This window comes from Onychomys torridus, chromosome 4, assembly GCF_903995425.1.
Source record: "Onychomys torridus chromosome 4, mOncTor1.1, whole genome shotgun sequence".
Classification (NCBI taxonomy): Eukaryota; Metazoa; Chordata; class Mammalia; order Rodentia; family Cricetidae; genus Onychomys; species Onychomys torridus.
In genome coordinates this window covers 134,454,631-134,478,422 of record NC_050446.1, presented here as the reverse complement: position 1 = coordinate 134,478,422, position 23,792 = coordinate 134,454,631, and positions in this window count along the sequence as shown.

Sequence of the window (23,792 nt, the reverse complement as noted above, 5' to 3'; positions counted from 1 at the left end):
AAGGAATCTGACTCTAAGAGGCATCAACACTTCCTGAATTTGCTCCTGGAAGTTGATGTATCCCCTAAATGCAAGGTCAGGATACATGGTTCATGAGCAAAGCATGCTTCCTCACTGAAGAACAGACAAATTTTTTTCATTGGACTGTGGAAGTAGACAGCCCCTGGGAGGCAAGGGATGCAGAGTTCTCCATGGTACCACTTCTGCAGGTCAAGAGGACCTTGCTATTTATTGATTGATTTTCTGGTGTGTGTGTGTGTGTGTGTGTGTGTGTGTGTGTGTGTGTGTGTGTGTGTGTAAGAGAAAGAGTTTGTGTGTTGTGCTGTGTGTATGATGTATGTACTTGTTAGTGTAGGTGTGTGTACATGTATGTGGGTGAGTATTCATATGTGTGTAAATGTACAAGTCAAAGCAGACATTGATTGTCTTTCTTAAGTGATTGCTCTTCACTTGTATTTTTGACAGGGTCTTCTACCAAACTAGAAACACACTGATTGGCTAGGCTGGCTAGCTAATGAGCATCAGGGTCCACTGTCCCCACCAATGTCCTTAGCTTTGGCAGCTCTAAAAGCACACTGATACACTCAGTTTTTTACCTGGGTGTCTGGGAATAAATTTCAAATACTCCTACTTGTGCACTTCACTGACTGAGCTGTCTCCTCAGTCTATGGTCCCGCTATTTTGAATAAAGTTTTATTAGGCTTAAAACCATGTCCATGTGTCTCCACATCATTTCTGGTTGCCTTGATGCTACACCAAGGTGTGTAGCCCATAGAGCCACAACCAGGCAGACATTTCTTCCATCATTCTGAAAGCCCATTTTCAAACTCACTCCTTATTCCCAGTCTTAAGATAGACACCACCCCCAAAAAACCCCACGTGCATAAACAGCCTCCTCACCCACCCAGAGATGTGCAATCTAGAGTGCTCATTCTGTAATGGAAATCCATCACAGAGGATTTCTTTCCTAAATAATATTTCTCTGTGACAACACAAATACGCAGTGTGCTGACTGTGGCTGGGCATGCATAAACCACTGAGGATTTCTTTATTGACTCATTTTATCATACAAAACTGACATGAGCTTCTTATTAATCTGTCTCCAAAGAATCAGAATGCTTTAATAAATACCATAGTTCCTTTAGGTCTGGAAAGAAATGACACTGTTAGTTAAATGTTGTATGGCATTGAGTGAACACCACTGACTGTATTTAACTCAAGACCATGCTAGGTAAATCAAGGGACCGAGGAAAACAGCACCTCACTTTCTTAATGACCAAACAGGGGTCCTTTTTCCTGGAGCAAATAAGTAGGAAAGGTTTGGGATGGAATGTGAGGGGCAGGTTGGTTGAGTTCTCCGTGGTATCGTGCTTCTTTTGTTTGGATCACAGCAACAAGCCAGTGCTCCAGGTATGTGTGACAAGGACAGAGGAGCAAATAACTCCAGTTTCCTGGGGATGGGCAAAGACTCAGGATATAGGATGGAGTTTTGCACTACACAGTCATGGCCCTTCAGTGTGGGAGCTTGCTAAGGGCTTCTTTTTCCAGATGGGGCTCCAATAGACACAAGTGGAACCCAGCACAAACCTCACACTCGGAAATGGCTACTTTCTTCTAGGCCTGTCTCCCTCCATGGGCACAGTCCTGGTTCCTCTCATGCAGCCCAAGTCCCCAGCCTTCCAATGCTGCCTGAGCTATCCATCCAAGGCTGATGACAGTACCTGCCCCATACAGACCTTGGTCAAGGGTCTGGCACATGTGCCCAGGCTTGTGTAGGGAAATGAAGCAAGGACATGCCCTGCTCATGTGGAATCAGCTATCTGGGAGGGGGCTGGAGCCCCAGAACACCAATGTCTGTCCCACACAGCTTGGTTTCCCCAATATCTGTGTCTTATCTCTGTGTCCCATACCTATTACAGATGGTGCTCAGTGTACTATCCTCCTGCTGTCACTGAAAACAGCATCCCCTCTGCCACCATCCCCTCCTCCTACCTTCTTGTGGCAAATGAGGCGGTCTGTTGCATAGAGGCAGATGTCACCCTGTGGCTCCCACCCTAACGTAACCCACACAGGACCAGGCCATTCGTGGAGCTTCCCATCCAAAGCTCCATGAGCTCATATTGTCTCTGTAGTTAGAGTTTTCCTGCCTGGCCCAGTCAGGACAAATCTCTCTTACCCGCCAGTCCCACAGTCACTCAGACCCAACCAAGAAAGCACACAGAAACTTACATTGTTTAGAACCTGTATGGCTGTGGCAGGCTGCTTGTTATCTACTTCTTCTATCTTAAATTAACCCATTTCTGTTAGTCTATACTTTGCCACATGGCTTGTGGCTTACCGGTGTCTTTACATGTTGCTTTTCATGGCGGCGGCTGGCGGTGTCTCTCTCCAACCTTCTACTTCCCAGAATTCTCTTCTCTCTTATCCCGCCTATACTTCCTGCCTGGCCACTGGCCAATCAGAACTTTATTTACACAGAGCGATATCCACAGCAGTCTCCAGGGCTGTATCATGTTCTTTTGCATCTTATTTTAGTCAATCTCTAAAAAACATTACAGAATTCTTGGGAACAAGGATAAAGACAGATTTGACCATATTTAAGATTGTCATGACCTTGAAAAGGCGGCAAAGGCTTTGAACATCAGAATGCTATAAGACAGTAACTCACTGGCCCCTGCTTCTTCCGGTACTAGAATGTTCTGCAGCCCCTTCTTCTAGACACATTATTATCTATTTCATCTTCAGTCATTCCCCAGTCATTCACCCCTATGTCATGTGTCTCCCCTGCCTCTTTCCATATATGCATTTTTATACAAAACATGAAGTTCCCCAAGGCTTCCATGAGAAGACATCATTTCTCCATCTCTACCTGCATTCTGGCCAATGACTGGCTAAGGTGGGTTCTATACAAAGTCTTTCTTTAGTAGGACCCAAGAGTGAGGGGGAAAGGCTGAGCAAAGAAAGGAGACATGCTGTCACTGTCTCCCACTACCATATTAGATCCCAGAGCTGAAAGTCACTCCCACAGGGCCAGTCCTTGGGGAGGTAATGTGGTCTGTATGAGGCTATGGCCTATGCAGCAGGGATGCACACTCAACGTCACCAGCAGGCACACAATAAGAAGGTGAAGGCCTGGCACTGAGAGGCCCTGGGCCTTGTTCTTCTGCACTGTATCTCCCCGTGTCTAGCTGCATCATCTGCCTGACTCTGGTCCCTCCTCTCAAAGCAGATTCTTCAGAAACAAAGATTTCTTATCACTTCCTTGTTCCTCTGGATTTTGCTCCTTTTACAGCATAGCAAACAGAAACAGTTTAACTGAGGGAAGACCTATTTTGGTGCACGGCTTTGGACACATCCCTCTAAGCTTGGCTGGATCCATTGTTCAGGGCCTCAGATGAAGGTGAACACTGTGGTGGTAGCAGGAGGTGACAGAGAGCTGCTTGCCTCCTGGTGGCCTGAAAGGAAAGGAGTGAGGAGATGGCCAGGGAAAAAGGTTACATGTGGGAATTCTGCCATCTGGTCTGATAGCCTATAGTAAAGGGCAGCTTGGCCAAATGGGCTGAATCTACATTAGAGAGTACATGACCTGAATCAGGGGATAAAAAGCCCAGAAGGGCCCATGCTCTCTCTCTTGAACAGTGGAGGGATTTGCCGAAGTCATGGAGGAAGCTCAGGTCCATTACCTATTGAGAACAAGCTGATAGCTATGTCCCCAGCTGGACCAGCAGGACAGTTGCTGTGCAGCCCAGACTCTTCTTTCTGACCTGTAACTGTTGCGCATCGATTTTGTCTATCAATAAAGGCAATGCATTTCCCCAAACATCCCACTTTAGTTACCTCTCCAGGTCTCATCTCTGTCTCCACTTCAAATAACATCATCAGCTGAAGACCAGGCCTTCAACCTGTACCTGTTGGATAAGCTTCATATTCAAATCGTAATAACTCAATTCCAGCTTGTTCTCAGGGCCAGTTGCTTCCATGCCTTTCCTCACCTTAGTCTGAGATCCTAAACACCTGCCCTGTCTCTCCACAGGTATTACCATGATCTGATTTGGCTATGTGGCATACTGCTAGTCACACAGCTAGACCAGCACTGCCTATCACTACAGGACCCTTCATGGCTGCTCATCAATACCGCGTGATAGCTAAGCCCCGCTCCCTCAACTCTGAGTGACTGCTTCCCACTATGTCTCTCTTATGATACCACTCTCTGCCAGCTCCATCTCAATGGCCTCCTATAGTTACACATTTTCATGCCTCCTCCATCACCCTCTCTTACCTCAGGCCTCAGATGAACCTCACCTTTCTATAAAGATCTTTCCCAGATCTGTTCTGGATGTGATAGGTTCATGTCCAGGCAGTACCTCAGAGGACATTCTTGATTTCTACAAGCAGGGCCTAGGGTTGCGTCCTCAGCACAAAGAAAGTGGGGAGGGGACAGAGAAAAGGTGAACTAGAATGAAATGAGAAACACAGAGGCATGTTCATCACCAGCAGGGATCCAGAGACGGGCCACTACCACCAGCTGCCTTCAGCTCCTGCTTGTTCCTTTATGGTCCTTGAAACCTCATACACACTATGCAGAATCCAGTCCACGGTGCCTTATTCACATTCCACACACTAAGAGGTGAAGTTGCAGAGACTCTGGTCACTCACAGCAGACAAATGAATAGCTTTAGTCTTCACAAAGAGCCACTCCTTCCGTTGGGGCTGCAGGGCAGTAGTTAGGGTGCAAGGTACAGGATCTCACACTCTATACCTGTCCCTTCCCTTCTCTTAGTTTCTGATGATACCCTGGGAAGGCCACTATGAAACTCTGCTACTCATTCAGGAACACAGTTTTCTGTTTGTTGCAACATCTCCTAGTCTTTTCAGGGTGTTTCCTGTGTCATGAGGCTTCACAATAGGGGACAGGAAGGGACTAACTGAGAGGTTGCCTGCCCAACCTCCAGGGGCAGTATCCAACCCTCTCTCCAGAACATCTCAGAAGATGATATGCTCACCTGCTGAGCCTTCCAGTCCTTAGGTGCTCTGTGGTAGCCAACTCAATGTCAAATAGCTTCATGACAAGCCTCCCAGAAGACAGGAAAACACCCAACTGACCTGAAGTCTCCATGCTTCCGTTTGCTTAGAAAGCTGCCTACAACAGAGTTCTCAGAGTGTTCCAGAATGAGAGATGGGGATCAAGGGAGGGGTGGAGATCAGAGCAAGAGAGTAGTGGTCAGGGTGGGAATGGAGCTTGGGTTGGGGGATGAAGGGCAGGAGATGGATGGTAGTGCAGGTGATAAAGGGCAGGGCAGGGGATGAAGCCCATAGCAAAGATGGAAGTTAGGAACAGAGGGTGGATGTTGGGGCGGGGAATCATACTCAGAATGGAAGATGGAGGTGAGCACTAGGGATAGAGGTCAGTATAGGAAGTGGGGGTCAATGGAGAGGTGGAGGCAGATGAAGGTCATAGTAAAGGATGGAGGTCAGGACATACTACCACCCTTCAGCCAGAGGACTCCACACACAGAATTCCACATTGCATACCAAAGGTAGGTGGGCAAGGAGACAACTTCTATCATATTCTCCTTGGAGGTGAACTGGGGTATGAGGCTGGTTCCCTGACACTGTCACATGCCTCTTGGCATTCATTTCTCCAGAAAAGTCTCTTTGAAACTAAAGATTTTTTTCAATGTCTCTAGATTTTACCTCTAACTATTCAACACCCCACACATTTGCACTTATCCCTAGTGCCCAGCTTTCTCCTCAGCAAGAGAGAGAACCCATGCTCATTTCTTGTTTTCTTAGCATCTGGTACACATTTATGAAGGCAAAAGGGACCAGGTGGGCCTGGGACCTTCAGGTCATCTCTCCTCATAAGGAACAACCTGATCACTGGCTCTTGCCTTGGCATAGGGAATCAAGTGGCTCCTGTAGAATATTCTCATGAGGGTCATTAGGAAGTGATGTCAAAAGGCACTCAGGGCACAGTGTTTGGGTTGCTGCAGACTCAGTGGACACTGTCCCTAGAGGTAAGCAATAATAGAATGTAATGTCACATAGGACTGGTATCCCACTAATCTGACCTCTCAACTTGACACAGCCTGGAGTCATCTAAGAAGAGACTCTCAAATGAGGGATCAGATCAGCTTGGTGGCATGTCTGTGACAAACTGTCTTGAATGTTAATCATGTCTGAAGACCCAGTCTACGATGGGTGGCACCATTCCTTTGGTGGGTGGTTCTGGGCTATTCAAGAAAGCTAGCTGAGCATGAGCTAGAAAGCAATATTCTACCATGGTTTCTGATTCATACTCTCACTTGAGTTCCTGGCCTGACTTCCCTTGATGATGGACTGTGACCAGGAAGTGTAAGATGAAATGAACCCTTTCCTCCCCTAAGTCGCTTTTGATCTGATCAGCAACCAAAAGAAAACTAGAGCAGCTAGCAACAGGAGAAGCATCAGAAGGGAGCAGGGGTACATGCCATGCAGGGCTGGGAGGCATCAGAAGGAACACATATGCAGATGTGCTGCAAGGTGTTGTGTTGATTAAAAAGTATCAGCCACAGAGGGAAACAGAGCATATACTGCAGCACAAGCACCCTATATATTTTATAAGGATCCATGCATATTTTATGAGTATGCATCAAACACATTTGAGAGGGTGCTGGATGGGAGTTGAGGATGAGAGGCAGGACTCTGAGATGATGTGGATTATAAAATATGGAGGAGGCCTTTCACGAGTTCAGGAAGTTGATGTATTAGCAACTGAAGATTCTAGTAAACTCAACTGTATTAAAGATAAAAGGGAAGGAGGGAAGAAGAAGAGAGGAACAGAGGGGATGGATGAGAGAGAAGGAAGAGGGAGGGGAGGCTCTGCAGCCCAAGCTAGCTACCTCGAGCCCAGCCGATATAACAGGAAAACAGACCCATCATGGCAGCCAGCCCCTCCCAGTCCCTGGACAGCTGTTTGCACTCAATATTGGCTATGGAGTACCTTATAGGACACACACCTGCCAGAGTTCCCTGTGAACAGTGAATGTTTCCTTCAGGGTCTATGATCTCTTATTCTTGTATTTTAAGAGGTTACTAAACATTTACCAAGCCAGACACAATCAATAGACATCACTAGTATCAGAGTGACCATGCGGGAGATGATAGAGAACAAGTGATGTAGTGGGTGTAAGGCTTAAAACAAACTCAGATACCAAAGGCTGTTTGAGCACATCAGGGACATTGTCCCCAAGAAGGTCAGGATCAGGAAGGTCTTTCAGAATGGTCTGTCTGGTCCACAAGTCTGGCAAGATGGTCCACAAGATGTCCCTCTCCCCGTCTCTAAATAGGGTTGCATTCACTGAGCTTCCTGCTCTGCCATCAGAGATTCCCAGTGGGCAGTGCATCTTGGTGTCATTTTGAAACTTGAGAACTTTCCTGAGTTCTAGTGACTCAAAAGAGAGCACTCAACTGGCGAATTATGACTGTTTTACTAATGGGCACACTTCTGTCTTCCCCTCATTTCAGCAAGAGCTTTTCATTGGCCATCTGGAATTTATATGTAGTGGGTAGGTGAACAGGACCCCAAATACCCTTGTAGAATGGAGAAGGATACTCCTGTATGTATGTATGTATGTATGCATGCATGTATGTATATATACACACACATGTATGTATGTATGTATATATGTATGTATGTATGTATGTATGCACATATATCAGATACCTATACCTTCTACACATTTGACTTGAGTTTCAAATTCAGGCAGGGAGAAGAGCAGGAGCCACCTCATGTTTTAAAGACAAAAGCATGGGTACTTCAGATGTCCTACCTCTTATCCCCACTTGTAACTGGACATGCAGGGTTTCTCAATTCCACAACTAAAAACTACATTACTTACATAGATGTCCCATTACAGGGCCATTATGCATGTCTAGACTATCTTTCTAGTCCACTCATTACTAATGACACGGAGGGACTTCTCTTCCCTTCACTTACAGAATAAATGGCTACTTCATCCTGGCAGAAATACCTGGCCTGGCTCTTACTGTCTCCCAGGATTGTCCCTTGTCTCAACAAACTCCAGCCATTTGAACTCACTGTCAAGAAGAGTACATGTGGCTAGTGTCTGTTACTTGCTGTTTCTTTGTTCCTAGTATCTACAAGGCTATCATTTTTCTGTGTTCGTTTCAATACAAAGCTCCCTTCTCCCCACCACCATCTAGTAGGTCTCTGCCTGCACCACCCAAAGGATCTCTATCTGCACCATCCCATGCATCTCTGCACTATCCAATGGGTCTGTGTCTGTACTACCCAATGGGTCTCTTTCTACACTATCCAATGAGTCTCTGTCTGCACTATCCAATGGGTCCCTGTGTGCACCATCCAGTTGTCTATATCTGCACCATTTGGTGAGTCTTTACTTTAAGCACATGAGCAGAGCAGAAACTCTGTTTTTGTTTGTTTCTTTGTTTTTTAACAAAGACTGTGTGTTCTTGGTTCCAAGTCAACTCTAGTTCTAGAACTCAGTCTGTCAGCATTTTCTTTGCAATGGAGACTCCCATCATGCTGATGGGAGTCCTGAGGATCAAGGATTCCACTGACTTACGCAAAGTCTAGCCCCATTGAGCTTGACTCTGAAGTGTCTGGGTTTAGCTCTCTGGCCAGTAGCCTCCTTCTGGGAAACTTTGGTGCTTCTTTCTAGTTTCTCTCTGCCTAGGACCTGCTTTGATTTTAGGGCATCACTCAGGACCTGTCATTTCCAACACAACCTGTTCTTGATGGCCATATAAGCAAGACCCACTGCTGACAAAACCACCAGCCCCAGAGACTCTGCTTCCTGTGTTCAGTTCAGGAGCTCTACCCAGTAGGCAGAGAACTTCTGGGAAGGAAAGATTCCCCCACAGTATTCATTTGATAGTTAATCATTATATTAATTTGCATGGTGCACCATGACATTAGTTTGTGTGACTCATCACAATATTATATTCATTTTTATCTGTGATTCTTTCATTCTTGCTTCTAAAATGGTAGCTGCTTTGTGTGTTCTGTTTCCCGAGAGGAGTTTCCTGATACCATGATACAGGGAGAAGCAAGGTCACCCCATCCTACCCAATCCTGCTGCAAGGGTCAAAACATTTTCACACCCCAAGGCTAGAGACAAAGCCAGCCTTTTAGAAGGCTTGCCTCTTTGCTGAGTCAAATCAATGGCCACACATAATCATATTAATACACTGCCTTTGCTGATCTTAGTCTTCAGGTTCAGTAATTCATTCTGTCATCAAATATTTACTGATTCCTGCAGAGCCTAGCTCTGCCCAGCTGCTCCTCAGGAGCAGGTGCTGGGCAGTGCATGGTCTTTCCACGACTCCATCTCTACACTGGACTTCCATTCAGCAGGGCTCACAGGCCTCACTTAACACTGTGGGTGGTTTCATATGATGGGAAGGTTGCGAAAACTCACATAAAGTAAAGATAAATATTTAATAATATAAAACAATTTAGGTGTGCCACCTAGGACACAGAATTCAACAGTTACTTCCTCTGGGCACTTTGACCAGTTACTTGTCTCTACATTAACAGCCATCTCCTGAGAAAGAAGAGGAGGAGGAGAAGGAGTGGGGAGGAGAAGGAAGAGGAGGGGGAGAAAGAGGAGGAGAAAGAGGAGAAGAAGCTTCTCAGATGATGGCTGAAATGCTGAATTTAGCACTATGAGTATTAACAAAGGTATTTAGAGAAAAGTTTGACAAGCTGTCCAGTTAGCAAAACAATAGTAGTATATATTCATATATACATAGTCCCCAGGGACTGTGACTGCCCTTACCATGGGGTTTAACCAGGTTTACAGTAGCAGGCATGGATATGTCTTGTGGAGCAGCCTCAGACCTAATCAGAGAGCAGTTGGCTACCCACCAAACAGTCATACCACTGTTGCACTGGTGAGCACATCTTACCTAGCAGGATGGTATTGTAACACACAGGATCTACCACAGAGTAAGATCAGTGATGGGTTTTCTCCCTCAGCAACCTGCACACCACCTTCTGGCAGTATGAAAGCTAGTGAGGCAGGGCTGAAGCTGCCATTTCAGTTCTAGCTTGAATTTTCCATGTCCTGCCAAGTGAGTCACTATTATACCTCATGGGGTCTGTGGCTGGGTAGGATAGTTGATGTCTTTCTCCCCCAGCAGCTCACATAGCACATTCCAGGGCTATGATGCCTGTTGCCCACCCTTTCCTCTTCCCTGTTCTCCACTCTTGCCCATGCTTAAGTCTTTCCACCCTCAGGATTTACAACTGCTCTCCTGCCCCTGCTTCCTTAGGGCCTCTTCCCACCTTATGATGCCACCTCTCCCTACAAGGTTCAAGGAACACTGTGGAAGAGGAGGAAAAAGAAGGTCAAAGTCAGAAGATGGAGATGATGTCTACAAAACAGTGTCTTGGGATGGGACAGGATTATTGCACTCATGAACTCTGAGATGACCTGCACAGGACTGGACCTTCATCATTTCATCATGTACAGGGGAGGGGCTCACTCAGCCCCAGTCCTCCCTGAGGGACTATGGGAAGCTAGTGGGTGCTGTGGGAAGGTGCGCCATTTTCTTCACAGGAGTAATCACTGCTAAGGTGTCCAGTGTCACTCAAGTCACCCAATGTCCATTGGAGCAAATACTGATGAAACTCAGTGGAACATGGTAAGGGGACAGCAGGGTGCAGGGAGTGGTTGGGAAGAGGGGTTTCAGGGGAAGGGAGGAGGGGTGAAGGGAGCAGCACAATAATAATAACCAACTCCACTCTGTGCCTGTGTGAAACTCTCAAAGAAAAATAAACATTCAAAAACTATGATGGCAAATTGGCAAGTTATTGAAGCAGCCATCTTTGAAATGGAGGTGAGAAGGGCTTCTTCTGGCTGTGTTGCTTATGGCCCTTCCTCAGTGGCTGTGCTTACCCGTGCCATGGAGGGAACCATTTGGGGCAGCTTAAACAGTGCTATGGAAGTGTGTGCTGTCATCACAGGGTTTGAGTCCTGAGTCTTAGGGACACTCTGCGCCACCTGCAATGTTGCTTCCTCTTATTTCCAGAGAAGCCACACCTGGGGAGGCATGGGTAAAAACTGGAGGTGTGTGTGTGTGTGTGTGTGTGTGCGTGTGTGTATGTGTGTCTGCTGAGGATGATTGCATGATAAATAAAATGCTGATTGGCCAGTAGCCAGGCAGAAAATATAGGCAGGACAAGGAGAGAGGAGAATTCTGGGAAGTGGAAGGCTGAGTCAGGAGACTCTGCCAGATGCTGCCATGAGAAAGGACATGTAAAGATACCGGTAAGCCACGAGCCACATGGTAAGGTATAGATTAATAGAAATGGGTTAATTTAAGATAGAAAAACTAGATTGCAAGAAACCTGAGCCTTTAAGCCATACAGTTTGAAAATAATATAAGTCTTTGTGTTTTTACTTGGGTCTGAGGGCTACAGGAGCCAGGCGGGAACAGAATAGCAACAGCTACATGTGTGTGTGTATGTATGATATATGTGGGGTGTGTGTGTGTGTGTGTGTGTGTGTGTGTGTCCCTGAGTGTGTGAGTTCATCCGTGTCATTCTCAGATTTCTGAAGACTGGAAAAATGTTGTAAAATAATGTTATTAAAAGAGGAGGAAAGATTCCAGGTTGTATGTGAAGCTCTGTGCATTTGGTAAATAGTCCTCAGAAAAGGTAAAACTCTCTATAGAAAGAGAAATGGAGAAAGAAATCCTCAGGAACAAAGTAGCATGTCACAAATGAAATATAAACCATGTGATAGATGGCCATAGGAAAAGTGTCACTTATCTCCTTCAAATAGCATGATGGGGGAGGTGGAAGACAGCCTGTGTTTCCCAGCTTTTCATCCTGAGCCTAGAGAGTCCTGGGGGCTGAGACCCAGCCATACCTGACTACAGCTCCTTATACCTTCTGAGTCCCACTGACAACCCAGTGTTTTCAGGGTGTGGTGGTTTGAAAAAAATGGCCCCCCAAAAGGGGGTGGCACTGTTAGGAGATGTAACCTTGTTGGAGTAGGTGTGGTCTTGTTGGAGGAAGTATGTCTGTAGCAGGAATCTTAAAGAGTCTTATTAGTAAAAACAAACCCAAACCAGGTATTGGGATGAATGCTGGAAGATCAGAGAGGCAGAACAAGCCACAGCTTTCTCACCTTGCCAATTTCTCAGCTGATCCTGTTTCCTCAGACTGGATGCCTCTCAGCTGAACTGCTGCTTGAAAGCCTAAAGCTTAATCAGCTAAAAGCTTCTAGTTTCTGGTCTTCATGCCTTATATATCTTTCTCTTTCTGCCGTCACTCCTTGGGATTAAAGGCCTGCTTTCTGGGATTAAAGGCATGTGTCACCATGCCTGGCTGTTTCCAATGTGGCCTTGAACTCACAGAGATCCAGAGGCATTTCTGCCTCTGGAATGCTAGGATTAAAGGCATGTGCTACCACTGCCTGTCCTCTATGTTTAATATTGTGGCTGTTCTGTCTTTGACCCCAGATAAGTTTATTAGGGTATACAATATATTTTGGGAAACACAATACCACCACATATGACACTGTTGAGTTCTCCTTTATGCTCAAGCCATGCCCAATGAGACAGAACACTTCCTGTTGCCTGATTCTCAGCTACCTCTCTAGCACCAAGTCTGTCTGCATGCTGCCTGGTTTCCTGTCATGATGATAATGGAATGAACTTCTGATATGAAAGTGAGCCACTCCAAAGAAATGTTTTTCTTTATAAGAGTTGCCATGGTCACAGCATCTTTTCACAGCAATAGGAACCCTAAGACAAGTGTGCGGGAAACTGGGACCCCACAGTCTGCCCATCTGTACCGGCAGGGAATGCTGCCCTGTCCTCCACAGTTCTACAGGTTGAATTGTCTTCCCTTGTTGCTGAGTTGCTGGAAACCACTCACCCTTCATACTTGCCCTGTCCTGAAGGAGAGTTTCTGTTAGTTAGTCAGAATCACAGACCTTATTGTTGATTATTTACTTTCTTGGATATATTTATTGTATGACATATTTATACCTCTTGGAAAATATGAAAAGTAAAAAATATGAAAACATGTGGTGATATTGTGTTCCCCCAAAATATATTGTGCACCCTAATAAATTTATGTGGGATCAGAGAACAGAATAGCCACTAGACAGACTTAGAGGCCAGAAAATGGTGGCACTCACACCTTTAATCCTAGCCTTCTGGAGGCAGAGATCCATCTGGATCTCTGTGAGTTTAAAGCCACACTGGAAACACCAGGCATGGTGACTCATGCCTTTAATCACAGGAAGTGAGCCTTTAATTCCAGGAAGTAATGGCAGAAAGCAGAAAGGTATTTAAGGTGTGAGGACCAGGAACTAGAGCTGGTTAAGCTTTCAGGCTTTTGAGCAGCAATTTGGCTGAGGTTTATTTGGATGAGGACTCAGTGGCTTCCAGTCTGAGGAAACAGGATCAACTGAGAAACTGGTGAGGTGAGGAAGCTGTGGCTTGTTTTGCTTCTCTGATCTTCCAGCTTTAACCCAATACCTGGCTCCAGGTTTGCCTTTATTAACAGGACCTTCTAACAATTTGTGCTACAAAAAGATAATTTGAAACCAGCCAAAATTTGAGCACTGAGATAAAAGAATGATGTTAACAGACCCCACATTTCCTATCACAGATCTTATGCATGCATACCTTATAGTATAGTAGTGGTTGGTATCAATTAAAGTGTTAGTGAGCATTTACTAGTTTTTCAGGGGAGGGGATTGAGACAAGGTTTTCCTGTGTAGCCCTGGCTGCCCTGGGAACTAGCTCTGTAGACCAGGCTGGCCTCAAACTCAGAGGTCCATCTTTATTCCCCCGTGCTGGGAATAAAGGCATGCACCACTGGGCTGATGAGGACTGAATGGATTAGCACCCAGAGTCTGATTTCAGAGTTCGCCTCTCAATGACCAAACCTTTGGTTTATTTCTGATGTTCAGGAATCTCCCTTGCAGCATGACAGATTCTCTGAAAGGAGGGTTTGTAGCATCTGTAAAAGGTCCCATCACATGGCTCTGTGACATTTCATATAATTACATCTGACCATCTGTCCCTCGGTCATTCTGTTTCTAGCTATTGAAAATGAACTTGGAAGGCCTTGATCCTGTTAAGGGTTAATACACAACAGGGAGTGCTACCTTCTACTCTGGCTTCTGAGCTCTGTTTATCTGTGTTTTACCATAGGTGAAGGAATGAGGTTGAGAGCCTCTGGTGCAGAAGGAAGATATTCGGATGCAAATTATCTCTACTACCCCCCCCCCATTGGGATTAGAAGATTCAATGCATGCAATAAAAGAAGAAAAAAGCAATGTTGTATAATTATTTTAAAAGCAGAGGGTAAATTATTTGTTGAGTTGACATTGCTTATCTTGAAGGTCCACTCCCTTCCCACCAAAAAAGTACCCAACAATTGTATGAATATCTGTTGATGCATTGAGTCAATCAAATGAAGAGTGGTTGGCAATACACATGTCAGGTGTGGCTCTGTTCTTGCCACATACTGGGGAACTCAGTTACCATCCCTCCCATGTCACCTACTTGACCTGTCATACCCCCTCCCTGTCATCATTGCTCAGACTGGTGCCAGGACCCAAGCAATGGCCCCAGATCACCCAAGTCCATCATGCAGCTAAGTGACTTCTCATGTTACTCACTCTGTGGAGGACTCACTTGGGAGCCCTGGCAGCCCTGGTAGTATAGTCCACAACTCTAGTGAAGCCAAGATTCACAAACCAAGCCTTCTTCTCCACCTACGCATCTGAAACTGGCCAGAGTGGAGCCCTCTGTCCCAGTCTGAGCTTCAAAACCAGCCTGAAACAGGAAAGTGTGGGGAGAACATTTGCTCATGTTGGTAGAAAAGCACAAATCTCATTGCTTATAGGGGCAGGATCACAATGGGGAAGAGGTGTGGGGTGGCACCTGAAGTTCATAAAGAAGTGGGAGGGAAAGGCAGGAAGGGAGTAGGTAGACTGAGAGCATATTCTGATGTTCTTGAAGTGGATTTGACTGAACATAAGGTTAGACTTAATCACCGAGCAGGACCACTTGTCCTTCTCAGGAGCTCACGAGGAGTGTGCTCAGGTGGAGCAGGCCTCAGGTTTTCCACAGTCAGGCTCTGGAGAACTTAGAATGAACAGGGTGATGATACACACGGATGCTACCAACCACAGGAGCCAGTGCCAGGCATTGCAGAGAGTCCTAAAATCTAGACTAGGGGTTGGCAAAATGTGGTTCGAGGAGCCAGCACCTGCCTCTGTGGATAGCTGTGTTGGGCAGAGACTCAGCAGTGTACACACTGCTTTTGGCAGCTTTCCCAGGACTACAGTGGAGTGGGGAAGCTGAGTGGAGACCACCTGGCAAGCAAAGTCTAAAATATTTATGATCTGTTCTTTTACAGAAAGTGTTTTCTGGGGCCTGATCTCCACTGCTCCACCAGGGCGGGCTGAGCATGCAGCCCCCTGTGTCACCATTGGTTCATCATCAGATGGAAATGAAGCTGTGGATTTCAGCAAGAGTGCTTTCTAGGGTGCTGCAGGGAGCCCCAAGTCACAAGGCCTGCGAAGAAGGTCACAAGGACTGAAAGTTAAAGGGTGTTACACAAAGGCCCAGTTCATGTTGACAAACTGGTACCTTAGCAAGATGGAAAGCCCATGGTGTGATAAGACCAGGGTGTTTACCTCCTCTTGCCTTTGTGTTGTTAAAGACTTATTTTATTATTACTTATTTACATATCTGTGTGTGTTGAGAGGGGGAGATCTGTTCATATGCTTGTGGATGGCAGATCCTCTGGAACTGGAGTTTCAGGCATTTAGGCATTTGTGGGCTATTCAATGTGTGTACTGGGGAGGAAATTCAGGGTCTCTGGAAGAGCAGCAGGTGCTCTTAAGCACAGAGCCATTTCTCCAGTCACACACACACACACACACACACACACACACACACACACACACACACACACCAGCCCATGGGTAATTTTTATTATGTCAATCCAGGACCCTGCACACTCCCTTCAGATTCAGGAAGACGAGAGAGCTTCAGGTATGCCACCACCCAAGGTCTGTATGGAAATACTCACCAATGACACATGATGGGATACCATTAAAGAGGATTTTTCTGCCTATGGCCTGTCACCTCCTGTAACCTCCACCACCAGTTGCTCTGTGGACAGTAAGATCTGGTGGCCTGTGAAACTCACCCAGGTGAGCATGCTCATCACTAACAGGTTAAAATAAAGGAAATGCATGCTGGTCCTTGAGTGGTGTGACATGTCTGTTCTAAGGACAGAGATTCCTTGCCCTTAGCAACGTGTAAGCAGAGGGGCAGCCCATTGGGCACAGTGCTGTGATGGATACTAAGGATGCACATGGACCCTGGTTTTTCTTTTCTTTTTCTTTTGAGACAGGGTTTCTCTGTGTAGTTTTGATCCTTTCCTGGAACTCGCTTTGGAGACCAGGCTGGCCTTGAACTCAAAGAGATCTGCCTGCTTCTGCCTCCCAAGTGCTGGGATTAAAGGCGTGTGCCACCACCACCTGGCCTGGACCCTGGTTTTTCAAATCTGTTCATTTTCAAGTGGAGGAGGCAAATGCATTTTCAGGTTTGTTTCCTTCACACTCGGATGATTTGTCTGTCAACCTCTATTAATATGTGTCTGTGTCCAGTGCCTGGGGCTCCAGCGATCCCTTTACTTCTCTGATTGCCTTGTGCGGGGCCAGTCCTCAGAAGTGCTAGCCACTTCCGTGTCAGAGAGGGCAAGGAAAGCACTTTTTTCATGGGGTGTATGGAAATAAAATAGGACTTTGTTGTCCATTTTGTGAATGCCTGTGTTTATGTGGTGCACATGTATGCGGTACATACTTGTGTATGCATATGGAGACCTGTAGTCAACTTTAAGTGTTGTTTCTCAGGAGCTTTTTGCAGTTTCTTTTGAGAGAGAGAGAGACTGCCATTGGCTGTCCTGGAGCTCTCTGATTAAGCTAGGTTAGTGGCCAGTGAACAACAGCAGTCTGTCTGTCTTCCCATTGCTGGAATTACAAGTGCATCCCAGCATGCTCAAATTCTTCATATGCATTCTAGGGCTCAAAGTCTGGTCCTCACACTTGTGTGGCAGGCATCTTCCCACTGGGCTGCCCTCCCCGCAGCCCTAAACTCATTTACTGCACACACACACACCATTGGATTGCTAGTTAAAATCAAAGCTGGCTGTTCTTCAGAAGGCTGCCCCAGCTTCTGAGCCCACAGTGACTGTTTGAAATGAAAGTCCCCTGATATTTCAGTGGCATAAATCACAGAACGCTACGTCAGAGTCTTCTCTAACTTGCGTGTAGTGTAGGAACCTTAAAATTAACCAACCTTTATTGTGGAAAACAAAAGAGTGAAGTGGGGATAGGGCATCCTGTTTCCCTGGGGTCTCTTTGTGGAGTCTTTACAATGCTGTTTTTCTGTTACACACACGCTTCAAACACAGCTAAAGACCTGGTTACCGGTATTACCAACAAGAAGTGGCAGCCCTCTGTCTCATCCTCTTATGTGTGCAATCAAAGGCAGGCAGAGCATGCAATCCAAACCAAGAAAGAACTTCCAGTGGGTTCAAGTGTTGTTGTCCCTTGCAATAGAAAGCTGACTTACTGGGGAAACTGAATTTTGATCTAATGGATTGTTACAGTCTCCAAAGGAAGAAGAGGTCTTCAAAGGCGGAATAGGCAGTTTATAAAACATACTGTGATGGTTTGCATAAGGATGCCCCCCAGATGCTCATATACTTAAATGCTTGGTCCTCAGTTGGTGGAAATGTTTGTATAGGAGTAGGAGGTGTGGCCTTGTTAGAGAAGGTGTATCACAGGGGGTGGACTTTGAGGTTTAAAAAAAAACATGGCATTCCCAGTTAGCTCTCTCTGCCTCCTACTTGTGGAGAAGGATACACGCTCTCAGCTACTGTTCCAGCACCGTGCCTGTCTGCCTGCTGCCATTCTCTCCACTATGGTGTCCATGGACTCACCCTCTGATCCTGGAAGCCTCCCCAAACTCTTCTGTGAGTTGTTTTTGTCATGGGGTTTCTTTGCAGCAATAGGAAAGTAACTGAGACACACTCTAAGATAAGTTTACAAAATGTTTATGGACAGATTGTCCACATTAATAAGTGGTCTCTTGGGTCTCCACCACCCAGAACACTATGGAGGTCCCAGCTACTTGCCCTCAAACTCCTGCCCAGAGATTGCTATTCCACAGCTGATGTAGAAGGTGGCTTTCTTCCACGTTTCTTATCCTGTTTGTGTCTCCTGTGGGACAGATATGCATCCCGGAAGCACTGTGCTTTTTCTTGCACACTTGGTGGTATCTTTAGAGTGAGTCTGACACCTGGGGAGCATCAGACCTCCTGTTTCTCTTCCTCTGGGGACCATGCTGGACATTCTGAGTCTTCTGCCTTTTCAGATGAACTACAGAGTCAGTTTGTGGATGCACATGAGACAGCATGGGACATTATCATCATCATCATCATCATCATCCTCCTCATCATCATTATTTTCATTGTTATCATTGGACTTTATCCAGTTTATAATTAGCTATGAAGAACTACACTGGGCATGGAGGTGCAGATCCACAATCCCAGCATTCAAGAGGCCTCAGTCAGGAGGATTGCTGTAAGTTTAAGGTCCGTTTGGAGTACACGGTGAGACACCATCTCCATAAAACAAAACTAGGCCCATCAATAGTGAGGCAGGGATGTAGGAAGGGCTCAGACCTCTACTCCTCACTGCTGAGTTGTTTCCTGCTGATAGCCTCATGCAGAGGTGGGGTGGTTGTACCCACTGGTCATCCCACCAGGCAACAATGGGTAATCTTAATCCAGTGTTTGTGCAGATGACCCTGTTTAAACTAAATGTTCACAAACAAAACTAAAAGTCATGGATCTGGGAAAGGGACATGTAAGTAATGACAGTGTGTGTGTGTGTGTGTGTGTGTGTGTGTGTGTGTGTGAGAGAGAGAGAGAGAGAGAGAGAGAGAGAGAGAGAGAGAGAGAGAAGAGATATTAGGAGTATAAGGGGGATGAAGAGGTGTGGGAGGGAGAGTAACCAAAATATATTACATGCATGTATGTAGTTGTCAAAGAGCCAACATAACTGATAAAAAGCAGTTTTAAAAAGAAAAATGAAGAGTTAACAACACTGATATTAAATATCTCACCACATGAGCACGAACAACCTCTATACTTAGATCACTGACTTCTCTCATGGGAGTTCTAGTCTTCTACATTCATATTTTATGCATATTTTGCATACACAGCTGATATTATAAACAATATTGGATTTGAATTCCCCATTGAAAATCTATAGAAAGCAGTTGAGTTCGCTAACCTGATATCTGCAACTTTGCTGCAATTGTTTGTTAATTTGGGGAGCCGGGCATCAATTCTTCATCGTCTTCTGCAAAGGCAACCACATCAACTCACACAGCAGCTTCTCTTCTTCAAGCTGGGCTTATCCCCATCCCCCTCCTTCCTACTCCACCCAAGACCCCCAGAATAAGCTAAATCAAGGACAGTGAGAGAAAAAAAACCTTTTTCTTGCGAGGGAGAAAGAATGAAATGTTTTACGAAAGTATGATGTTGGTGTTGGGGAAATCTTTTTTTTTTCTTTTTAAAGAATTATTTTTATTACGTGTGTGTGTGTGTGTGCGTGTGTGTGTGTGTGTGTGTGTGTGTGTGTGTGTGTGTGTGTGTACGTACATGAGTACAGAAAAGGGGTTTTTGATTCCTTGGAGCTGGAGTTCCAGGCAGTTGTGGACTGTCAGTTTGATCGCTGGGATCCAGACTCTGGTCCTCTGCTAGAGCCAGTATGGATCCTTAACCCTGGAAGCATCTCTCTAGCCTGTGTTTTTTTCTTTTCGAATCATATTGAGAAGGTTCCTCTTTACTCTTATTCTGCTCTGTGCTCTTATCATCAGTGCTATTAAGTTTGCCAGATGATTTTTCTCTATCACTTGATATTGCTGTATGGTTTTGCTTCTTTACTCTGTTAGTTTATGGATTATACTTGTTAATCTTCCAAGTTCTGTCATTCACACACACTTGGCATGCATTTCTCTTGGCTGTGGTGCATCTGGGTGCCAGTCAGCTGTGTCTCCTGATACTTTGGAAGGTTTCTATTTGTATGTTCACAAGAGGTCCTGCCTCAGGGTCTTACTTTCCTGCAGAGCCTTTACTCATTCAGGTGATACCATGATTCTGACCTCACAGGCAGAGGGTAAAAAGTACTTCATGTTCATGCTTCTGTTCTGGGAAGAAATCACAAATAATACATAGTGACTGCTTATTAAACATGTGGGAGAATTCACCAGAAAAATCAGGGCTGGGCTCTCTCTCTCTCTCTCTCTCTCTCTCTCTCTCTCTCTCTCTCTCATGGATCATTAACCAACAGTCCAACATCTTTGCTCAGTAGAGACCTCCTCTTCCTATTTATTCTCATTATGTAAGTTTTCACCATTCTATCTTTCAAATAATAAATCTACTTCTTATTCAAATGTCAGATATCAAATTTGTAATATAGACTGGTTTCTAGATTTTCTTAATTATCATTTTAATGACTATGAGATCAGTCAGTAGTAATGATAGCTGGGTTTTTTTTTTTTTAATGTGTGAATTTTGGCCTGCATGTATGTTTGTGCATCATACCAGTGCCTGGCGCTTATAAAGGCCCAGAGAAGGGGTTACATCCCTTGAAACTGGAGTTACAGATGATTATAAACCACCATGTGAGTTCTGGGAACCAAACACAGCAACAACTGTCCTTAACTTCTGAGTCATCTCTATACCTATGACCTCCTTTGGTTTACAGTATTAGTTACCTCTGCCCATGCCAATAGATATAGGATATGATAATTTTCCTCATTTTCTTACTCTGTTCATGCTACTATAGCACAATACCAGAGGCCAAGTGGCTTACCAACAACAAAAGTTTGTGCCCCACTCTTCTGAGGGCACAATCCTAGGTCAAGACCACCAGACCTGATGTCTGCTGAGAGTCTGCTTCCCGGGTCACCTTGTCACTGTGTCCTGACAACGAGGAGAGGGGGTGGGACAGCTCCCCCAGGCCAGTCAGGACCTCATCACTTCCCAAGGGACTCACCTACGGTATCCTCATCTCGGGGGTTTGGTGAGGACACAGGAAGTCCAGAGCATGGATCTTCAGGATCCGTTGACTTTCTCTGTTGGTGTCGTTTCCCACCTCCTTGGCTTCCTTTTCAGCTTCCGTTATTTCGGTCCTTGGGCTTGCTCTGGGCTCGGTCTGCCCTTCTTCCTCTCATCCCCTGAGGTGGGAACACACACTACGGATTTCATGGCTTCCCTCTTTTCTGATCTCTGTGTTTCTTTCCAGAAGCCTCTCATACACACTGCATTCTCCACAGCCCACAAATTCTAATGAGTTACATTTTCATGTTCATTTAGTTTGAAATACTGTAAATTTCATTTCGGTCTTCTTGTTTGGGCCTATGTGATATCCAAATACTCTTGGAGAGTGTGGCATTACTCAGCCATCTTCTGCCACAGATGGGCAGTTTAATTCCTTCGTGCTCTGAGGATATCATTGACGTGACAGCCATCATGTGTGTTTGTGAGGTATGGTACACCAAAGAAGAAAGTGTCCATAACTTCCTTGGGGAATGCTTTCTCCTCTGCTCTGCTCTCACAGACAGGACTCTACAGGCCTTTCCTGCCATCCTGAATCAGTTGCTTCTTGTTCCATTTGCCACAGACAGGCCAGAAGGGAAGCAGAACCAGGTTCCTTTCTTCCCCTTTCTGTTGGCCTTGAGGCATCTCCCACCACAGCCCTCTCTCCTCCATGGCTGGAGCTCCTGAAGAGCGGGCTGCTGACCTCCAGCTCCTGCCAGACTCATTGCCTCATGCTGCTGCCCACTCGCTCCTGGCCCTGCTCCCAAACAGCAGAAGGTTCTGCACTTACCGGTCTTTGAGTTCCCTTATCTTTCTTTTGGTCTCTTGCCCCTCCACCACCTAGAACTCGCTCCTGGTGTTAAATTGCCCCTTAAATCCAGAGTTCCTCTTTTCCTGACTCCCCCACTGAGGCTCACACAAGCATTTCCTCTTTTTCCTCTTGCTTCTCTGTGCACATCTGCTCTATTCTACCCTTCGTTTCAAAATTGCTTTTTTTGTGGCTTCATCCTTCTAACACACAGTACCACTTACAGCATACCATGAGAAAACTCCTCCGCTGTTCCAGGACATAGTGAAGCTTTCAGGGATCTGAGGACACTGTAGTCACAACAGGCTTCATTTGCCCGGCGCCATCACAACACAGAGCTGTGAGCTGGAAGCTGAAATGACATGCACATGTTCACTCCCAGTGCTTGACACCACAGTGTGGCAATATTTTATTTGTGCACCCCAATAAAGCTTATCTGGGGATCAGAGGAAAAAGCCAGCCACTATATTAAACATAGAAGTCAGGTAGTGGTAGCACATGCCTTAATCCTAGCATTCGGGAGGCAAAGATCCATCCAGATCTCTGTGAGTTCAAGGCCACACTGGGAACAGAGCCAGGTGTGGTGGCACACACCTTTAAGCCCAGTGCTAGTTAACCATAGAGGTGTGGAGGTCTGTACAGACAGACAGGAGATGATAGAGCTGGACAGAAAGAGGAAGTGATAAAATCTGGGCAGGGAAAGGAAGTGAGATGGCAGAGCACAGAAAAGCATGTATAGGTGTGAGTATACAGGAAGTAGCTCTATCTCTTGGGCTGAGGACTTCCTAGCTGTGAGAATGTGGTTGGCTTCTTTCTGCTTCTCTTATCTCTTAGTTTTCAATATCTGGCTCCGAGTTTTTTTATTAATAAGATAATTTTAGTCATTCATCTCACACCACAGTCTGGAAGCACGGTGCTGGGTGGACTGCACTGTCGCTGAGACGAGGTGGAAAAGCCACCTCCCCGCTTCCAACTTTCAGTGGCTCTGAGTATTACCCAAGCCTTTGCCTTCATCTTTGTGTGGCCTCTTTGTCTGAGAGCCAAGTCTCCTCTGAGCCTCTGGGGTAATCCTATCTCAAGATATTTATTGTATCTGTAGAAGGCCCTTTGACCCAGTGACACCATGTCCACATCCACAGGTTTGGGAGACTTAGTTGAGCCTTTTTAAGGCACTGTGATGCTACAGTATTCAATCAGTACAGCAGTGAGTCTTCATACTATAGACAAGATCCCAATTCTGCAGAAGTGCAGAAGGTGTAGATAGAAGGAAGGCTTGACTGTGTTTAGAAGATTGGGAGACCAAATAAAAGGAACACTGGCTACTAATTAGACCCTCCATGTTTACAGGACGCTTATACCTTCCAAATTAGGACAAGGTCCAAGGCCTCCCCAATACATTGGCATGCTTAGAATCACATCTTGTCTCAGTTGACTTAATAATTCCTACATGGTCTGAGATTATGGCCTCAGTCTGTCTCAAAATCATTTCCTATCAGCCTGGTGGGCTTTGAACTGTTCATTAAGAAAAAGTACATGCAAATATACTCAATAGTGAAAATATAGAATCTGCGTGAGGCTCCACAGCTTCAGAATTGTTGTTCTAACTTTATAGAAGTTCATTGAAATGTAGAAACTTTGGGTCTGGCTAATTCAGTGTGTGATGTTTTATTTTATTTGCAAGCTTTTATTTTGGAGGGTTAGGGTCTCTTTATACAGCTCTGGCTGTCTTGGAACGCTCTATGTAGACCAGGCTGGCCTTGAACTCAGAGGGAGCCACCTGCCTTCTGAGTGCTGGGATTA